Consider the following 21,588-nt stretch of genomic DNA (forward strand, 5'->3'; position numbering starts at 1 on the left):
GGCCTTCAATCCCATCAATTTCCCCAACACAATTTCCCGGCTAATAAGGATTTCCCTCAGTTCCTCCTCCTTACTAGACCCCCCGACCCCTTTTATAACCGGAAGGTTGTTCGTGTCCTCCTTCGTGAATACCGAACCAAAGTACTTGTTCAATTGGTCCGCCATTTCTTTGTTCCCCGTTATGACTTCCCCTGATTCTGACTGCAGGGGACCTACGTTTGTCTTTACTAACCTTTTTCTCTTTACATATCTATAGAAACTTTTGCAATCCGTCTTAATGTTCCCTGCAAGCTTCTTCTCATACTCCATTGGCCTTGTTGTCGGCCAAAAGGGACGTTAGGGGTTTGTGATCTGTCTCCAGCTCAAATTTCCTGCCAAACAGGTACTGGTGCATTTTTTTACTGCATATACACATGCTAGCGCTTCTTTTTCTACCATCCCGTAGCCCCTTTCTGCCCGGGACAGACTTCTGGAGGCATAAGCTATCGGCTGTAACTGGCCATTGGCATTCACATGCTGCAACACACACCCGACCCCATAGGACGATGCATCACACATTAAAACTCGTTTCTTACATGGATCATATAACGTTAACAGTTTGTTGGAGCATAACAAATTGCGTATTCTATCAAAAGCCCTTTCCTGGCTGCCCCCCCAGACCCAATCGCGCCCTTTGCGTAGGCGCACGTGTAGCAGCACTAACAGCATGCTCAATTTGGGAAGAAAGTTGCCAAAATAGTTCAGGAGCCCCAGGAACGAACGCAGCTCTGTGTTACGGGGTCTGGGTGCTGTCTGGATCGCTTCTGTTTTGGACGCAGTAGGTCTGATCCCGTCTGCTGCTACCCTCCTCCCCAGGAATCCTATCTCTGGAGCTAAGAAGATGCACTTCGCCTTTTTCAGTCGCAGCCCTACCCTGTCCAGTCTGTCTCGCACCTCCTCCAGGTTGTGGAGGTGTTCTTCAGTATCGCGACCCATGATGAGGATGTCGTCTTGAAAAACCACCGTTCTCGGAATCGACTTGAGGAGGCTCTCCATATTTCGCTGAAAGATCGCGGCGGCCGAACGAATCCCGAACGGACATCTGTTATACTCAAACAACCCCTTGTGTGTTGTGATGATGGTCAGCTTCTTTGACTCACTCGCCAGCTCCTGGGTCATGTAAGCTGAGGTCAGGTCCAATTTTGAAAAAAGTTTGCCACCGGATAGCATCGCAAAGAGGTCCTCCGCTCTTGGTAGCAGGTACTGGTTTTGGAGTGACACCCAATTCGACTGGCGAGATAATGCCTTCCCTCAGCAGGCGGTCCAATATGCATTCAATTTTTTCCCGCACCACGTACGGCACCACTCAGGCCTTGTGGTGTACTGGCCTGGCGTCCAGGTTTATGTGAATCACTACCTTGGTCCCCATGAAAGTGCCGATGCCGGGTTGAAATAATGAGTCAAATTTGTCCAGGACCTGTGAGCATGATACTCGCTCCACAGAAGAAATTGCATTGACATCGCCCCATTTCCAGTTCATGACAGCAAGCCAACTCCTCCCCAGTAGTGCGGGACCATCCCCCGGGACAATCCAGAGTGGCAACCTGTTCTCCGAATCGTTGTGGTTCACGACTACCGTGGCGCTGCCTAGCACCGGAATGATCTCCTTTGTCTATGTCCGTAGCAGTGCGTCAATCGGCAATAATTTTGGCCTCCTGGCCTTGGACACCCATAACCTTTCAAACTGTTTGATACTCATCAGGGACTGGCTGGCCCCCGTGTCCAGCTCCATTAGTACTGGGATGCCATTGAGGAGCACTTTCATCATTATCGGTGGCATCCTGGTATAAGAACTGTATATGAGCTCCACATGAACTCGCTGAACTTCAGCTTCCAGCGATTTCCCCCAGTATTCATTGGGCCTCGTAGGGCTTACATCGGGCCCGTCCTCCTCGTACATCAACCTGGCTGCAGGCTTCCTGCACATACGCGCCAAGTGACCGCTGACGTTGCAGTTTCTGCAGGTATATTACTGATACTGTAACTGTCTCTGTAACTGTCATTAAGCGCACCATTGACAGGTGTTGATGGCCACATTACTGGCCGCATTGTCCATTGCGATGGCATGAATCGCCGTTCAGCTAGCCATTGTCTCTGTTGAATTCTCCCTTTGGGTTCAACTACATGCTGGGGCATGTCCACTTGCCCTTGTCTGCCTCGAGAACTGTGGGCCACGTTAACAATGTTGACTCCCTGGTCGTTTGCTGCAATTGAGCCTTGATTTTTGCCATAAGTCATTCTGGTCTCTTCCTCCCCTGAGATAAATGTCTGGGCTATCAGAACCGCTGCTTCCAAGGTCAAGTCTTTGGTCTCAATCAGTTTCCTGAAAACCCCAGCATGCCCGATGCCCTCAATAAAAAAGTCTCGCAGCATCTCCGCTCTGCATGCATCTGGGAACTTTCATAGGCTCGCCAGTCGCCGGAGATTTGCCACGAAGTCTGGAACGCTTTGCCCTTCTCACCGCCGGTGCGTGTAAAACTGGTGTCTCGCCATATGCATGCTGCTCGCCGGTTTAAGTTGTTCCCCGATCAACTTACTGAGCTCTTCAAACGTCTTGTCCGCCGGCTTCTCTGGCGCTAGAAGGTCCTTCATCAGGGAGTACGTTCTGGATCCACAAACCGTCAGGAGACGAGCCCTGCGTTTGTCGGCCGAATTCTGTCCTAACCATTCCTTAGTGACAAAACTTTGCTGTAGTCTCTCAATAAAGTCGTCCCAATCATCACCAACACAGTACCTCTCTTCTGTGCTGCTAGTGGCCATGCTCGCGTGGTTTAAATCCCAGTTTCTTGTCGCCAATAATATGTCCTTACTATACAGTATAAATGCACACGAGGCCCATACTTGAGAGAAGATCACTCTGTGACCTGTTACCTTTATTACCAAGACCTCAAGTGATGAAGGTGGGTGGAGCTTCCCCTTTTATACCGGAAAGTCCAGGTTAGGAGTGTCTCCCCCAAGTTCGCCCCCTGTGGTCAGTGTTCTCAAGGTGTACAACTTAGGTCAGCTTATACATGGGTTACAATGACAGTTGAATACATGACAGTCTCCATTTCCAAATCCATCACCTGAGCCACGTCTGTTGCACCCTCCAGCTCAGGACAGCGTGGTACATTTCTCCTTGGCCTCACTCTGGGTCTGTCTAGCGGAATCCCTCCAGTGTGAGGCGCAGGCTGGGAAGGTGTGGCCATGGGTGTTACAGGCTGCATTCCACCAGCACTGGGAGTCGCAGGCTGGGACAGTGGGGCCCTGGGTGTTCCATGCTGCATTCCAGCAGGAGTGGGACCCAGAACCTTGGACAGTGGACCCCTGGATGTTCCATGCTGCATTCCAACAGGAGTGGGACCCAGAACCTCGGACAGTGGGCCCCTGGGTGTTCCATGCTGCATTCCAACAGAAGTGGGACCCAGAATCTCAGACGGTAGGCCCTTGGGTGTTCCATACTGCGTTCCAGCAGGAGAGGGACCCAGAACCTATGATGGTGGGGCCCTGGGTGTTCCATACTGCATTCCAGCAGTACTGGAACCCGCAACCTCTGGATTTTCGAAAGCATCCAATGTCGGACCAAACCTTAAACCACTATGCAGGGACTGAGACGAGCTGAAACCACCGAATGTTGAACCGGACCCTAAACCACTATGCAGGGACTGGGACAAGCTGAAACCATGGAATGTCGAACCAGACCCTAAACCACTATGCAGGTACTGGGCTGCGCTCAAACTACGGAATGACGAATCAGAAATCATAGAAGGGCTTGGCAACACAAGTTTAAGATTCTCCCCTTCATACCTCTCCATGGCCACCCCCTCCCCCCTACAAAGTTGGTCTGGCTCGCCCGCGTCTGAATCTTCTTCCATATCTTCAGGATTGGCATCAGGTTCTGCAAAATATAACACAACAGTCAAATGGTTAGCAGCAGAGGAGAGGGCAGTCTGGGTGGCATGAGTAGGCTCACATGTAGCAGGCCAGGCGGCAGGTTGATTTGAAGGGCCACGAGTAATTTTCAGTACTTGCCCTCTCCCTCACGTGTGGGCCCAGCTTGTGCAGTACGGATTGCTTTTCTCCAGCTAGGACCCATCAAAGCAGCAACCATCTGTTCAAGGGTGCAGATTTGGCGGGCCTCCTCCTGTTCGAGTTCTTTCCCTTTTGTTATGGACCAATTTCTTCTACAAAGATGAAAACATAACTTATTAGAGAGGGTGTCTTTCTGCTGGGTGGGACATATACAGGTGGTCACATTTACAGATGCAATTCCATTGACAAATGAAAATATTACTTACACTAACTGCTTGACCAAGGTCCTGCCATTTCTTTTTACACTGCCTTCCATTTCTCGTGGTATTCACCACTGCGCAGTAATCTTCTGCAACTTCATTTATTCATTTCTTTGGGTGGCACTTTTGTGTGACCTCTGTTGCTCGTATCCAGCTCCTGCCATCTTTCCTCGATTACATTCACTAGTATCTCCACTTCTTGATGCATAAAATTCTTCGTTCTTGGCGCACGGTGTTGCATTGCTCTATTGAATTGACACTCAGTGATTTTTAAAAACACCAAGTCCTTATTTTGCTTGCAACAATGAAAGATTCTCACCTATGCAGCACTCCTTGTGGAGGTTTAGCAGCTGATTTCTTGCAGAGTACTCCAAACAGCGCTCCTATAGCTTTCAAAACATCAAGCAGGCATCCAAAACTCAGTGAGAGGTTCTCCCTTTAAAAATGGCCGATTGCCAATGTTAATGCCGCACTGAGCATGCGCGAACGTTGCAACGTGCATGCGTGTGCTGCCAGCACTCACACAGGCACTCAGATCAGGCCCCTGCCGGCTCTGCGTGGCCAGCATGGACCTAGCTCCGCCCCCCTCGCTTCATTGTGCGCCATGCCAGCTCCACAGATGGCCCAAGAATCGGCCATGATCGCAAGGAGTTTTTTCAGCACTGCTTTTGAGGTAAAAAGTCGGCGGAGGGTTCGGAGGTGCGCGGAAAAAACCGAAGGGCCAAATTTGGGCTCATAGTGGACGGAAAATCAGCCTCCTATGGCAGAGGAGAGGGAGCAAGGATCAAACAGCAGTCTAGTCAGAGGTCCAGAGAACAACTATAGAAGATTTCCCTGGTAGGACGGGGCAAGAACCATTTGAAAATCAAGATGAGAGTCTTGAAATGGACCTGCTGAGGGAACCAGTGGAACTTAGCAGGACAAAAGCTATGGGTGTGCAGGACTTTATGCAGTACAGGAATCGGACTGTTGCATTCTAGATTGCTGAAGTTTGTGAAAGATGGAGATGGGGAGGGAAGTGAAGAGATCATTTAAGAAATGAATCCTTGAAGAGGTGGAAGAAGGCAGATTTGCTGACAGAATGGGAATGGGACGGCATCACAGTTGGTGAGGTTTTGGCTTTTGTACTAGCACAAAAATATGTTTGATTATGTCTTTTATTTTCATATCCTGGTCGTGCCCAAAAATAGAACTAAAATTATACTTTGTCTAACGGACTTTTTGCTGTGCTGTGAAATTTTATCAGCTACTATTGGAGTGCAGTCAACAGAAAGCTTTTCTGAGAGGTAAACGCAGATTTGTGTTTCTCTTCCTTTGAGTTACGTTTTATGCCTCACCAATTGCTGTCAGACATTTGGCTGAGTTCTGTCTCTCTGAGGACAGCACTTCAGCCCTGTCTAATGCAACAACACCCCTTGAAACAAAAATAAAATACCACCATGTCAGGAACAAATGAGCCTGATTGTATTTGTGGGAACATAATGATAACTGAATAGCTTTTGAGGTATAGACTTATTTGAGGTTTAAAACAAGAGTGCACAGTTTTTTTTCTTTTATGTGTGTTTAAATTGCTTCCATAAATTTCAGATACTTCCCTTCTGTGGTTACCTTCTAAGTAGGTAGGAAATATATTTTTCTGTTATGCCCCTAAGGAGATTGGAATCCCACTGCTTGGTGGGAAGATCAATGCAAGGATTTCCTGATGGTCATTGTAGCCACACACATGCCATTCGATGTCCTCCTCACCACTTAGAGTTGCTAACCCTCCAGGATTGTCCCAGAGTCTCCAGGAATTAAGTGCCCTGGACAAGGCAGCGAGTAACTGAGTAGGAAAATCATATGAAAATGGTGTGCGCTTTTCACTTCCTTTGAACAGTTTAATTTATTTGTTATTTAACTATTGGAGCCAGATTAAAAAGACTGTCTTATCGTTTGCAGCAGTTGGAAGCAAGAGGTTCATGTAATGAAGCCCACAGGAATATATCCAACCAGAATTGGCAGTTCTAACAGCACTACAAATAATAAATACATCAGCTCATTACAGTCAATGACATGTCCCAATGCTCTACATGTCTACACTTATAAACTATTATCCCTTAATAAGCCTACTGTTCCCAAAAGATGACATTTTGCATTTTGACAGCATTGCTGAACAATGGGTTGCTAACTCTTGGGTCTACATGGTTATTTTAATATGAAGGAGTGAACAGAAGTGGGTCAGAGAATAGTGTAGCTTTGTTTTTTGATATCCTGGACTTTGATTTGTAACATAGGAAAGAAAACCTTTCATCATAAAAAATAAAAATGCCCAATTGCTGTCCCGTGGATGAAAGAAAACTCTTTCAGAGTCTTCTAGTGGAATCATGTAATTGAAAATAGAGATCAGTTTTGGACAAGCCTTATTTGTGAAGGTTTCAGTTAAGCAACTTGTTCGTTCCAGACTGGAGCAGTAAGTCAGTCTAAAGATGGAGTTTTTGAAGCTGAGGGAAATAAAAATCAGGAGAGATGTAAAACTGGCTGACGATTTGGAGTCACTCGTTTTAAACTATCGCACCATGTCAAAATCTACCCCAGGGTGTGAATAGCCAAAGGGGTACAGTATTTGTTTTAATTTTTGGAATATGGGCACCGCTGGCAAGGGCAACATTTATTGCCCATCCCTACTGGCCCTGGAGAAGGTGATGGTGAGCCCTCGTCTTGAACCGCTCCAGTCGTGTGGTGAAGGTGCTCTCATAGTGCTGTTAGGTCGTGAATTTCAAAATTTTGACCCAGTGATGATGAAGGAACGGTGATTTATGTCCAAATCAGGATGGTTTGTGACCTGGAGGGGAACCTGGTAGCAGGTAGAAAAGGAAGTATTTAAAAAAGTGGCAAAGTGGAGCAGGCTTCAGTGGCCAGGAGCCTAGTAGATGAAAAATGCAGGTTGAAACCAAGAATGTAGACCACTTCTCCAGCATAGTATACCAACAAGGGGCCCCACCCCATCCCAAGTATCAACCCATTCCTTCCTCCAAACTCGAAAATGCCAGCGCACCAAACCCATATGCAAGACCCTTCTGTCAAGACACAATGAGAGCACTAGTTAAGGGCTGAAATTGTTAAAAGTCAGTATTAAGGAGAAAGGGCTGCAAAGTGTCAAATAGAAAGATAAAGCACTGTTCCTCGAGCTTGTGTTGAGCTTTAGTGCAACAGCGTAGAAGGCAAAAGACAGAGAGGTCAGAGTGGGAATGGGACGGAGATTGAACTGCCAAGCAACCGGAAGCTCAGGGTCACATTTGCAACATTTAACTGGTATTTGTTTTATGTCTGTAACTACACATGTCCAGAGCTCCACTTTGTGTGCCCAGAGGGCGATAGGCAGGCGGTATATAACTCAGTGCTGCATTATTTGCAACCACTCGAGTTTGGAATGAGCAATCAGCTTTTTGAAGGCTCACCTGTGCTTGAATGGCCCTCTCATTGCTCGCTGATTCTCAGGAACTGTAAAACTTCCTTAGCAAACCTTGCACTATTTCTCTGGTATGCAAGAGAAAAGCACCATGCAAAGAATTATGGTGAGAGCCAGCCCTGAAATCAGCTGACTTTTGAAATCCCACGAAAATAGCGTAAACAGAGGCTGGAAGCCATGAGGATTGGTTTACATAGGATTACACAGGATATACGGCACAAAAATGGACCATTCGGCCCAACCAGTCCATGCCGGCATTTATGCTCCACTCAAGCCTCCTCCCATCTTTCCTCATTTAATTCTATCCACGTAACCCTCTATTCCCTTCGCCCTCATTTGCTTATCTAGCCTCCCCTTAAATGCATCTGTACTACTCTCTTTGGTAGCGAGTTCCACATTCTCACCAGAAGTTTCTTTTGAATTCCCTATTTGATTTTTTGGTAACTATCTTATATTGATGGACTCTAGTTATGCACTTCTCCACAAGTGGAAACACTTTCTCTGTATCTACTCCATCAAAACTTTACATAATTTTAAAGGCCTCTATTCGGTCTCCCCACAGCCTTCTCTTTTCAAGAGGAAAGCGACCCAGACCGTTCTTCCTTTCCTGATAGGTGTAACCTCGCATTTCTGTTATCATCCTTGTAAATCTTTTTTGCACCCTCTCCAGTGCCTCTACATCCTTTTTATAATATGCCAACCAGAATTATATGCAATACTCCAAGTGTGGTCTAACCAAGGTTCGATACAAGTATAGCATAACTTCATGACTTTTCAATTCTATCCCAATGACCTTGTTAACCTGTGTTGCTACTTTTAGTGATTTGTGTATTTGTACTCCGAGATCCCTTTGCCCTTCCTCCCCATTCGGATTTGTATATTTTAAGTGATATGTGGCCTCCCTATTTTTCTTACCAAAATGTAATACCTCTGTGTTGAACTTCATTGGCCAATTATATGCCCATTCTGTAAGTTTATTAATGTCTTCTTGTAATCTGTTGCAGTTCTCCTCAGTATTGACACCCCAATTTGTGTAATCTGCAAATTTAGAAATTGTGTTTTTGATTCCAAAGACTAAAACGTTAATAAAAATTATGAACACCAGTGATCCCATTACTGATCCTTGTGGAACACCATTACCTACCTTCTGCCACTGTGAATAGCTACCCTTTGCCCCTAGTCTCTGCTTTTTAGCTATCCATTCTGCTACTTCCCTGACTCTGCATTCTCTGACCTTATTCATTAGTTTATTATGCGGTACCTTATCAAAGGCCTTTTAAAAATCTAGATAAATTACATCTACTACATTACCCTTATCTACCCTCTCTGTTTTCTCTCCAATGAGGTCAAGCAAGACTTTCCCTTTTGAAATCCATGCTGACTATCATTATTGTATTTTTGGTTTCTAGATGTTCTTTTATTTTCTCCTTTAGTAAGGATTCCATTATTTTTCCTTCCACCGATGTTAAGCTGACTGATGAATAGTTCCCTGGACATGTTCTATCTCCTTTCTTAAAAATGGGTATTCATTTATCCACCAATCCTCTGGCACTACACCTTTTTCTAATGAATTATTAAATATGTGTAGTAATGCCTCTGCTATCTCTTCCCTAGATTCTTTGAAAATGTGTGAATGTAATCCATCTGGATGAAGGGTTTTAACTTCTTTGAGTTTGATTACTTTATTTAATATTTCTCCTCTTTTTATTGTAAATACACTTATCTCATTTCTAATCTCATCATCCAATGTCATGTCCATCTATTCTGTCTTCCTGGTAAAAACTGAAGCAAAGTAATTATTTAATATTTCTGCTATTTTGCCATCACTGCCTGTGATTTTATCCTATCCATCTCTTAATGGCCCTATTCCCATCCTGACCGTCCTTCTTTTATTTATGTGCCTGTAAAATATTTTACTAATTTGTATTATGTTCCTTGATAATTGAATTTCATAGTTCCTCTTTGCCTTCCTAATTGTTTTTTTGACTTCTCTCCTAATCTCTTTGTATTCTCCCTTGTTATGCTCTCCCCTGCTGTCCATGTACTTAGTGTATGTCTCTTTCCTTACCCTCAATTTTTCCCTTATGTTTTTATTCATACATTAGTGTTTAGCTTGGTCCTGTTTTTTAAAGGAGCATATTTTTCCTGGACTCTGTTGAGCATTGTTTTAAATGCTGTTCTACATCGTTGTCTGCCAATATTGTTCACCATTTTATTTTCCCAAGTTCTATTCTCAGCCCCTCAAAATTGGCTTTTCTCCAATCTATTACCCAGGTCTTCGTCCTTCTCAATTATTATCTTAAGCATATTATATTATGGTGACTATTGCCTAGATGTTCCCCTACTTTTACTTCGAATCTGCTATAGTTCATTCTCCATTACTAGATCTAATAGCGAATCCTCCCTTGTTGGGCCTCTTGCATATTGGGTTCAAAAGGAATCTTAAATACATTGTAGGAACTCCATTCCCTTATCCCCTTTACCCACTTCTTCTGTCCAATTAATATCAGGGTAGTTGAAATCCCCAGTAATTATTATTCTATGTTTTTTACTCACTTCCCTAATTTGTTTGCATATTTCTTCCTCCACCTCCCTTCCACCATTAGGTGGTCTGCAGAGTGTCTATTAGTGTGATTGATCCTTTATTATCTTTTATCTCCATCCACATGGATTCTATTTCTGTCTTGCTGATGGCTGCGTCACTTTTTTCTACTGCCATTATGTTATCCCTAATAAGTACCTCCTCCTCCCTTTTTCCCTCTCTCTGTTTACCAAATATATTATATGTTGGGAGCTATAAGGTAGTAGTTGTGCAAAATATCGACAAAGGGAGTTTATTGAGTAGATTAGACCTATATTCTCTGGAGTTTTGAAGAATGAGAGGTGATCTCATTGAAACATATAAGATTTTGAGGAAGATTGACAAGGTAGAAGCTGAGAGATTGTTTCCCCTGGTTGGGGAGTCTAGAATTAGGGGGCATTGTCTCAGAATAAGGGGCTGGCCTTTTAAGACTGAGATGAGGAGGAATTTCTACACTCAGAGGGTTGTGAATCTTTGTAATTCTCTGCCCCAAAGTGCTGTGGATATTCAGTCGGTGAACATATTTAAGACTGAAATAGGTAGATTTTTGAACTCTAGAGGAATTAAGAGACATGGGGATAGGGCAACAAATTGGAGTTTAGGTCAAAAATCAGCCATGATCTTTTTGAATGGCAGAGCAGGCTCGAGGGGCCGTATGGTCTACTCCTGCTCCTAATTCTTATGTTCTTATGTCGGAGGGAGGGGGGGATTTCCAGACTTCCCCTAGAAATTTCTCCCTTTATGCGTTTGAAAGGCGGAACAGTGGAGACCTCTGTCGGGAATTTTCTCTGTGATTCTCCACATCGGCTGCCATTACTTTGGTGGAAACTCTGTTTACACGTATATCTGGGGTATCTGCTGATCTTCTACCAAAGTTACGGAGACAGATCAAGGGAAACCCCAAGGAAACTCTTGGCACTAGTGTAAATTCCTTTGAGGCTTTCTAAAATCTCCAGAATCTTTACCAGAGAAAAGTAATGGATCCCAGAGGGGATTAGTTATTCTCAGAGTAACCAAAATGAACAGAGGAATTATTCAAAAAAAATCTTCAGTCAATTTGGGCCTCCGGAGAACTCCACTCCCCTTTGGAAGGGCGGTGTGGCCTGGGTCAAGGTGACCGCAATTGATGCGCCTTGCTGCTCACCCCTTAGAATTCTGGACAGGGTCTCTGGACCTGGGCGAAGATGGGCACGGGTTCTGCACTGCCACACTTATGCTCCGCGGAGCGGAGTCCCAAGACTTTACAGGCCTGCGTCTAATAGCCGTGTTTGATATAACAAGCCGAGAGAGGTTTCAGCACCTTCTTGGGATATTGGTGTTTAGAGATTAAAAAGCTGTCCTGTGGAAGAAATAAGAATAGCAGGTGTTACCAATACAGCTACTAACTCAAGGATTCTACAAGTCATGGACATACACTTGCATCTATCACACTGTGATGCTGAACATTTATATATCAACCAACTGTCCCACCAAGTATTAACAGAAATCAGACCACCATATACCAAGAGGAAACATTTTTTTCAATTTGCTTTAAGGTTGTTCGTGTAAGAAAAATGAGAGGATAATTTGCTATATTGTCTATACTTCTACCAATATTCAATATTAAATGTCATGCTGTTTGACTCATAGATTATAGTAATGCATGAAAATTATTAAACTAATGTATCACCTTTATTATAGAAGAATTTATAAAACTGTAAAATCTCGAGTTTTTCTTGACTATTGTTTGAAGTTCTTGCATTGAGACACGAGACCATGATATTTTTTTGATTCCACGTGAGACATGGGATCCTCCAGATTCATTTTTGAAAAATGAATAATCATCTGCCCACTTGTATAATTGAAAATGACCTGTTTGTTTCAAAGAAAGTCTCATTTCTATGGCCTGGATTTTACAGTCAGCGGCAAAGGAACAGCGTTCACCTTTCATCACATTTACAGCCGCCCACAGACTTTCTGTGGGCTTTTGAGCGGCAACGTACGATTTCGAGAGATCATTGCTAGCGCGGCAACCTTTACCGGGGATCTGTGGCGTGAGTGAGCAGGACAAGTATCAACGTGTCTCTTCAACAAATCTGACTGAAGAATCATCACTGAGAAACGCGGGGGGGGTGGGTTTGGGTCGGATGGGAGGTTAAAGAGTTAAAAATGTGAATCCCGACCCCAACCTGCCTCCAACCCGCCCACTTCGAGCTGTAACAGAGGCAGCCAACTCGCTGCCAGGAGGTGGGTTTGTATTTTAAATACATTAATGAGGCTGGAGGCCTTAGATTTAACCTGCTCAAACTGTGACCGGCCAGGGTTCCCAGGCTTCGGGAATCCCGACAGCTGCAATGAGGTGAAGATAGTCTTGGGGAGCAATCCTTGTGGGCTGGGAGGAGCGGCAATTCTTCCTCCCGCCTCCCATGCTCACTGCCATCAGCCCTCCGCATACAAACCTCCACCCGGATTGGACCCTCCCCCTCCCCCAGGATGGGAGCTCGCATCTACCTGGGTCTGCTGCCCCTTCTCCAGCGTTCCCCGCCTGACTGGAAGCCAAGCCTGTCAATCAGGCTGACTTCCAGGCAGGGAACCCGTCAGTGATGTCACAGACGTGCTGTGGAGTTACATTTCCACAGCCTGCGGGGAAACCCGGGTTTCCCGTGCGCTACCGGACCCCGCTCCCAGCTCCCAGCGCCTCAGAACATTAAAATTCCTCCCACAGAGTCTAAACCAAGAAATACAAATTCTCATTTTTAATTCAAGGTAAAATCATGTGCAGAAAGCGAAGTGAAGGGGGGACTTTTCCAGGGGGTCAGCGGACATGTTTGGTGGAGAGTCGGGTGGGAAAATGTTTTTTTTTTTGACAGCGGGTCAGAAATTTGCTGTCAACACGCCACCACACTACTTTCCCAGATATCAGGTTTATCGGGGCTGAACAGATCCACCGCACAGTGGCGGCGAAGGCAATTTAGGTCATTATGACCTTGTTAACAGCTCTTTACAAGTATTTTGAGCTCAAGTTACCAATTTAACAGTTTGTCCACGGGGTCTACGCTGCTCGGGGATCACGTCAGGTAACTATGTGGGGAGTTGTGTTACCATGCATTCAGTTCTTTACTTGACGGTTGCAAATGTGCTATCAAAGCTCCCATCTCACAGCTGCTCACTTTCCAAGATCAAAAGCTGTTCCTTACTGTGTTTGGAAGGCAGATTGAGCTTCATGCAGATTGGAATTATTTGGAGCAAACTTTCTATCCAGTGTCACCTCATTGGAACAACCTCTCTCACCATTGATAGATTGTTTCTGTCATCTTAAGTTCACCTGCCATCTATTACATTAGCATCGGTGCCCTTGAAACTATCTCGCATTGTTCCTCAGCATACCACCACAATCAGCCCCAATACCAGCAGCACCAGACACACCAGCAGCACCAACAACAGCACCAACCTTCTCCGCAATCAATTGATGCTGCACAGGACACAGGGCATCAGCACCCAACCACATTGATGCCCGGGCAGCCAGGGATGGCCTTACCATGGCCAGTTTTACTTCACTTAATGCTGTACACCCTGGCTGCCACATGATGTGCCAGGTTGGCACCACCCCACACCAGCACCATATGCATCCCTGCAATGCCCAAGCCATTCCTTTCACACTCATCACCATTGTGAGGGGGTACCCTTATGTCTTACCATTCACTACAACTCAGTAAGCCACTTCCAAAGGTGCACACAAATCTGTCCAAGAATGCAATGATTTGAAAATAAAGATTACAATGTTTGACACCACATTAACAGAAATTTTTCATGAACATTGGCTAAAACTTCCAAGTGCCTACCCTTGTGTGTTGTTAGTTGGTATGATTGGACAAGGATGAGAGTGAGGGCTGGCTATTGAGATGGGGAAGTGATCATGTAGATAGAGAGGGATGGGTGGAGGTGCAAAGTAAGTTGGTATGAGTGAGGATGTGCAGGAGTAAAGTAGGGAAGGCAGAGTGATGGGGATGAGAGGCAGAGGAGGATGAGATTGAGTGTGGCTTTTCAGTAACGTTTCGTGATTCACTGAGATCATTGAAAGGTTTGCGCAACTGCAACCTGGTTCTCCTGACCACATCCCTGCTTGTGTCCTCCTGTGCAATCAGGCTGCGTTGGTATCCTGGGGAGGTCTGTTCTGCCCATTGAAAGAGAAGTGAACCTCCCTGAGTGCTGTGACTCCTTCCCTAAGCAAATGGAGGGAGTCATGGGAGAGACTGGGTGCAGCTGTGCACCTCTGTGCTGTGCTTGTCAATGTTTGCAGGACCTCAATGCTGTAGAACACTGACAGCGCAACTGTCAAACTAAATTTGTGCTTGGTCCTTTTAAGGAAACCGGCTGATAGTGCATTATCAAATGACGTTATCAGACCTGCTTCCTTCAATTGGCCGGTAAACACACTGGATGGGCTTAACAAGCCCAGTCAGGGGAAAATAATTTCACAGAACGGACTGGAGCCAGCAGCAAGATTGGGACCCGCCAGCGTCCCCACCCACACCAGACTAGCCGAGGTTAGCAAATTGCAGCCAAAGAGAGGGAAAGAATGTTGAGATGTTGAGATTAGGAGAAAGATATAAGAGACAAAAAGAAAAAGTAAAACAATCATGTTTAATTTTAATTTTTAATTTTTTTATATCTCCAACAATAATTAAATTCTGAAGAAATGAGACTCCAAACTTATAAAATTACATTTTTAGAGCCAGAGAGGTTGTTTGGGGTAATCAAGACTTATCTCGCTGTTGAAAATTCATTTACACCTGAATACAGAGCCCTAACTTTTTCTGGCATGGTTAGTGGGTAATTAGTTGGTAAGTACCGCAACTTCCCGCCCTTCATGTATTTTAATGCCGAATGTCTTGATGAGGTAGCGATGTAGCACAGCTTGTGGAGGAACAGGGCAAGTCGGACGGCAACATCCAGATTTCCGTGCTTAGCTACGCATGTACATACTCCGGACGTTGTCCAATTTACTCCATAATAATAGTGAGCACTGTTAGCCTTACCGTTATCCATAATGCTAAATCCTGGCCACTGAATTGTTGGAATAAATATTTTGTCCTAATTCATTTGAAACAGAAAATGCGTTTTTTCCTGTTCCTTTGATAACCAATGTAAATAAAAAACAGAAAGCTCTGGCCCCACTTTCCCAATTACAGTCTATCCAACCTTGTAATTTCCATGCAAAGGAATTCTCTTCCTCTGAGGCTTCTCTGTGGTTTTCAAAGTTAACTGGGTACATCAAAAGTTAATTTATCCAGAAGTGTGGATAAAGCAAGTCACAAAACCAACTAGAATGAACCACATCCTGCCAAGTCTGGAACTACAATCTGCCCCCTATTGTTTACTCTGCTCAGAGCCCGAAGAAAGCAAATGCACATCATTTGTCGGAACTGCCAAAACTCTGCTGCTGCTATCACAAAGGATATTCAAATAATTAGCTACATTCTTTTGAAGTCATTAGTCACTTATTCGTGAAATAAAAACATAAAATGCTGGAAATACTCAGCAGGTCAGGCAACATCGGTGGAGAGAGAAACAGATTTAACAGGGAAAATTTTAACCTAAAAAAAAAATGGGTTGGTTGGGAGCGTGGGGGTAGTTAAAGTGTTAAAAATGTGAATCCTGACCTGAACACGGCTCCAAGCCACCCACTTTACTGGAGGCGGGACAGGAGCCGGGCAGCCAACCTGCTCCCAGGAGGCAGGCGGTCTATTTAAATATTATAATGAGGCTGGAAGACTCTTCTTTAACCTCCATTTTGAGTTTAACTGTAGCTGGTCAGGTTTTACACCCCTTGTAAAACCCAGCAGCTACAGCAAGGCAAGGATTGCTGCATCCAGAAGGTAAGTGCCTTTACACCTACCTGGATTCAGGGTCCCTGCCGAACCCATCTCCCACGATCTGAGACCACCCCAACAAGGCCTCCGATCTCCGCCCCAAGTTTCTGATTTCTCCCCCCTCTCCCCCACCCCCTCCCCCGGTCAGGCCTCCGATGCCTCTAAGAGGCCTTCCCCGCTCCACTGACCTTCGCCATGCTGCTCCCGGCCCCTGGTCCCATCAGAACCACCACCCCCCCACCCCCCCATGGCCCCGCGATCCTCTGCAGACCCACGTCCTGTGCTTCTCAAGGTCCGTGATCCTGGTGAGACCGCCCGCCAGCCCCCCCACCCACCCCCCGCCTTGCGGGTCTATGCAACCCTGGCCCCCATGTGATCCTTCACTCCTTCCTTTGTGCGGCCTGGTACCACAGGCCTACCTGCCCAGAGCCAGCCAGTCTCTCAATATCTGACTGGCTGCGGGTAGGAAACAGAGGCTTCCCATTCAAAGCAGGCCCTGCTATTTCCCGACCTCTTAACAACCACCCCGCTCCCCAACCCGCCTTCCCCATTAAAATTCCGCCCAACATTTCAGGTCGATGAACTTGCGTCAGAACCTGAAAGGTTAACTGTTTCTCTCTTCACAAACCTGCAAAGTATGTCCAGCACTTTCTGTTTTTACTTCAGATTTCCAGCATCCGCAGTATTTTGTTTTAGTTTTAGTTATTTATTCATGACTGCAGTATACGTATAGAGCTACATGTGGGTCGTTTGTGAGTGAACTATTAAAGGAAGTGACTGCTACTGCAAAGGGCATGTATGTGGCCATTGGGTGGCATCCACATTGGGTTCAACTGTGATGGCCTACATAGACAAATAGTATGCTGACACTCACAATCTATGCTCACACATGAAGAATAGCCACTTGGGCAATGTATCTGCACCCGCGTAATATCAGTGCCTTCAACGGAGGAAGGCAGAGAATTGGAGGGGAAAATCTCATTAACGATGTCAGTCTTTGATCTTGATGTAATTTTACCTGCATGGCTTATTGTCTTCTATTTTAACTTTCATTGCTGGCATAGTTTTATGGTTTTATGGGTAAGGTATGATGGCAGGTCTACACCACCTTCTACTGCGAATTTCTATTTGTAATTTTGTGCAGTGTTAATTATCTGTTGTGATTACAAATCACTCCAATCTCATGTATAATGGAGGAAATTGGAGCTACTGGCAGTTCGGGGAGTTCATTGGTGAGGCGGGAGTGCGTCGGAGGCAGGCCTATAAAAGGCCCAAAGCGGCGGCAGTCAGGGAGATTGTTGGTGAGGCGGAAGTGCGTCGGAGGCCTACCAATGCAGCTGCAGCAGGCAAAAAAGAAGTAGAAAGAAATCGAAAGGTGACGTCACAGCCAAAGGGGTAAGTGATTGGCTGGTGATTGGTAAGTAGTTTTTCTTTTTCTTTTCTTATCAGTAAGTAACCTTTTAACATTGTTGCTGCCCAATTAGGTTAATCTAAGGATTAAGACATGGCAGGAGAGCTCGGACACGAGTTATGCTCCTCCTGTACTATGTGGGAAGTCAGGGACACTTCCGGTGTCCCTGACAACTACGTGTGCGGGAAGTGTATCCGCCTGCAGATCCTGACAGACAGCATTGCGGCACTGGAGCTGCGGGTAGATTCACTCTGGAGCATTCACAACACTGAGAATGACGTGAATAACACGTTTAGCGAGTTGGTCTTACCGCAGGTAAAGGGTACACAGCCAGATAGGGAATGGAAGACCAACAGGAAGAGCAGTGCAAGGAAGGTAGTGCAGGAGTCCCCTGCGGTCATCCCCCTGCAAAACAGATACACCGCTTTGAGTACTGTTGAGGGGGATGACTCATCAGGGGAGAGCAGCAGCAGCCAAGTTCATGGCACCGTGGCTGGCTCTGCTGCACAGGAGGGCAGGAAAAAGAGTGAGAGAGCGATAGTGATAGGGGATTCGATTGTAAGGGGAATAGGTAGGCATTTCTGCGGCTGCAACCGAGACTCCAGGATGGTATGTTGCCTCCCTGGTGCAAGGGTCAAGGATGTCTCGGAGCGGGTGCAGGACATTCTGAAAAGGGAGGGTGAACAGCCAGTTGTCATGGTGCATATAGGTACCAACGATATAGGCAAAAAATGGGATGAGGTCCTACGAGACGAATTTAGGGAGCTAGGAGTTAAATTAAAAAGTAGGACCTCAAAAGTAGTAGTCTCAGGATTGCTCCCAGTGCCACGTGCTAGTTAGAGTAGGAATCGCAGGATAGCTCAGATGAATACGTGGCTTGAGCAGTGGTGCATAAGGGAGGGATTCAAATTCCTGGGACATTGGAACCGGTTCTGGGGGAGGTGGGACCAGTACAATCCGGACGGTCTGCACCTGGGCAGGACCGGAACCAATGTCCTAGGGGGAGTGTTTGCTAGTGCTGTTGGGGAGGAGTTAAACTAATACGGCAGGGTGATGGGAACCTATGCAGGGAGACAGAGGGAAATAAAATGGAATCAGAAGCAAAAGATAGAAAGGAGAATAGTAAAAGTGGAGGGCAGAGAAACCCAAGGCACAAAGCAAAAAGGGCCACTTTACATCAAAATTCTAAAGAGGCAAAGTATGTTAAAAAAGACAAGCCTGAAGGCTCTGTGCCTTAATGCGAGGAGTATTCGGAATAAGGTGGATGAATTAACTGCGCAGATAGCAGTCAATGGATACGATGTGATTGGCATCACGGAGACATGGCTCCAGGGGGACCAAGGCTGGGAACTCAACATCCAAGGGTATTCAGCATTTAGGAAGGATAGACAGAAAGGAAAAGGAGGCAGAATGGCATTGCTGGTTAAAGATGAAATCAATGCAATTGTGAGGAAGGACATTAGCTTGGATGATGTGGAATCGGTATGGCTGGAGCTACGGAATACCAAAGGGCAGAAAACGCTAGTGGGGGTTATGTACAAGCCACAAAATAGTCGTAGTGAGGTTGGGGACAGCATCAAACAAGAAATAATGGAGGTGTGCAATAAAGGTACAGCAGTAATCATGAATGACTTTAATTTATATATTGATTGGACTAACCAAACTGGTAGCAATGCAGTGGAGGAGGATTTCCTGGAGTGTATTAGGGATGGTTTTCGAGACCAATATTTCAAGTAACCAACCAGAGAGCTGGCCATCCTAGACTGGGTGATGTGTAATGAGAAGGGACTAATTAGCAATCTTGTTGTGCGAGGCCCCTTGGGGAAGAGTGACCATAATATGGTAGAATTCCTTATTAAGATGGAGAGTGACAAAGTTAATTCAGAAACTAGGGTCCTGAACTTAAGGAAAGGTAACTTCGACGGGATGAGGCGTGAATTGGCTAGAATAGACTGGCAAAGGATACTTAAACTTGACGGTGGATAAGCAATGGCAAACATTTAAAGATCACATGGATGAACATCAGCAATTGTACATCCCTGTTTGGAATAAAAATAAAACAGGGAAGGTGGCTCAACCATGGCTAACAAGGGAAATTAAGGATAGTGTTAAAGCCAAGGAAGAGGCAGATAAATTGGCTAAAAAAAGCAACAAACCTGAGGAATGGGAGAAATTTAGAATACAACAGAGGAGAACTAAGAGTTTAACTAAGAGGGGGGAAATAGAGTATGAGAGGAAGCTAGCAGGGAACATAAAGACTGACTGCAAAAGCTTCTATAAATATGTGAAGAGAAAAAGATTAGTGAAGATAAATGTAGGTCCCTTGCAGTCGGATTCAGATGAATTTATAATGGGGAACAAAGAAATGGCAGACCAGTTGAACAAGTACTTCAGTTCTGTCTTCACGAAGGAAGATGCAAAAGCCTTCCGAAAGTACTAGGGTACAGTGGATCTAGTGAGAAGAACTGAAGGATATCCTTATTAGGCGGGAAATTGTGTTAGGGAAATTGATGGGATTGAAGGCCAATAAATCCCCAGGGCCGGGTATTCTGCATCCCAGAGTACTAAAGGAAGTGGCCCTAGAAATAGTGGATGCACTGGTGGTCGTTTTCCAACAGTCTATCGACTCTGGATCAGTTCCTATGGACTGGAGGGTAGCTAATGTAACACCACTTTTTTAAAAAGGAGGGAGAGAGAAAATGGGTAATTATAGACTGGTTAGCCTGACATCAATAGTAGGGAAAATGTTGGAATCAATTATTAAGGATGAAATAGCAGCGCATTTGGAAAGCAGTGACAGGATGGGACCAAGTCAGCATGGATTTATGAAAGGGAAATCATGCTTGACGAATCTTCTGGAATTTTTTGAGGACGTAACGAGCAGAGTGGACAAGGGAGAACCAGTGGATGTGGTATATTTGGACTTTCAGAAAGCCTTTGACAAGGTCCTGCACAAGAGATTAATGTGCAAAATCAAAGCGCATGGTATTGGGGGTAATGTGCTGGCGTGGATAGAGAACTGGTTGGCAGACAGGAAGCAGAGAGTTGGGATAAACGGGTCCTTTTCAGAATGGCAGGCAGTAACTAGTGGAGTGCCGCAGGGTTCAGTGCTGGGACCCCAGCTCTTTACAATATACATTAACGATTTAGATGAAGGTATTGAGTGTAATATCTCCAAGTTTGCGGATGACACTAAACTGGGTGGCGGTGTGAGCTATGAGGAGGACGCCAGGAGGCTGCAGGGTGACTTGGACAGGTTAGGTGAGTGGGAAAATGCATGACAGATGCAGTATAATGTGGATAAATGTGAGGTTATCCATTTTGGGGGCAAAAACACGAAGGCAGAATATTATCTGAATGGCGGCAGATTAAGAAAAGGGGAGGTGCAACGAGACCTGGGTGTCATGGTTCATCAGTCACTGAAAGTGGGCATGCAGGTACAGCAGGCGGTAAAGAAAGCAAATGGGATGTTGGCCTTCATAGCTAGGGGATTTGAGTATAGGAGCAGGCAGGTCTTACTATAGTTGTATAGGGCCTTGGTGAGGCCTCACCTGGAATATTGTGTTCAATTTTGCTCTCCTAATCTGAGGAAGGACGTTCTTGCTATTGAGGGAGTGCAGCGAAGGTTCACCAGACTGATTCCCAGGATGGCTGGACTGTCATATGAGGAGAGACTGGATCAACTGGGCCTTTATTCACTGGAGTTTAGAAGGATGAGAGGGGATCTCATAGAAACGTTTAAGATTCTGACGGGACTGGACAGGTTAGATGCGGGAAGAATGTTCCCGATGTTGGGGAAGTCCAGAACCAGTGGACACAGTCTTAGGATAAGGGATAGGCCATTTAGGACTGAGATAAGGAGAAACTTCTTCACTCAGAGAGTTGTTAACCTGTGGAATTCCCTGCCACAGAGGGTTGTTGATGCCAGTTCATTGGATATATTCAAGAGGGCGTTAGATATGGCCCTTACGGCTAAGGGGATCAAG

The sequence above is a fragment of the Pristiophorus japonicus genome, chromosome 10 (assembly GCF_044704955.1).
Source record: "Pristiophorus japonicus isolate sPriJap1 chromosome 10, sPriJap1.hap1, whole genome shotgun sequence".
In the NCBI taxonomy this organism is placed as follows: Eukaryota; Metazoa; Chordata; class Chondrichthyes; family Pristiophoridae; genus Pristiophorus; species Pristiophorus japonicus.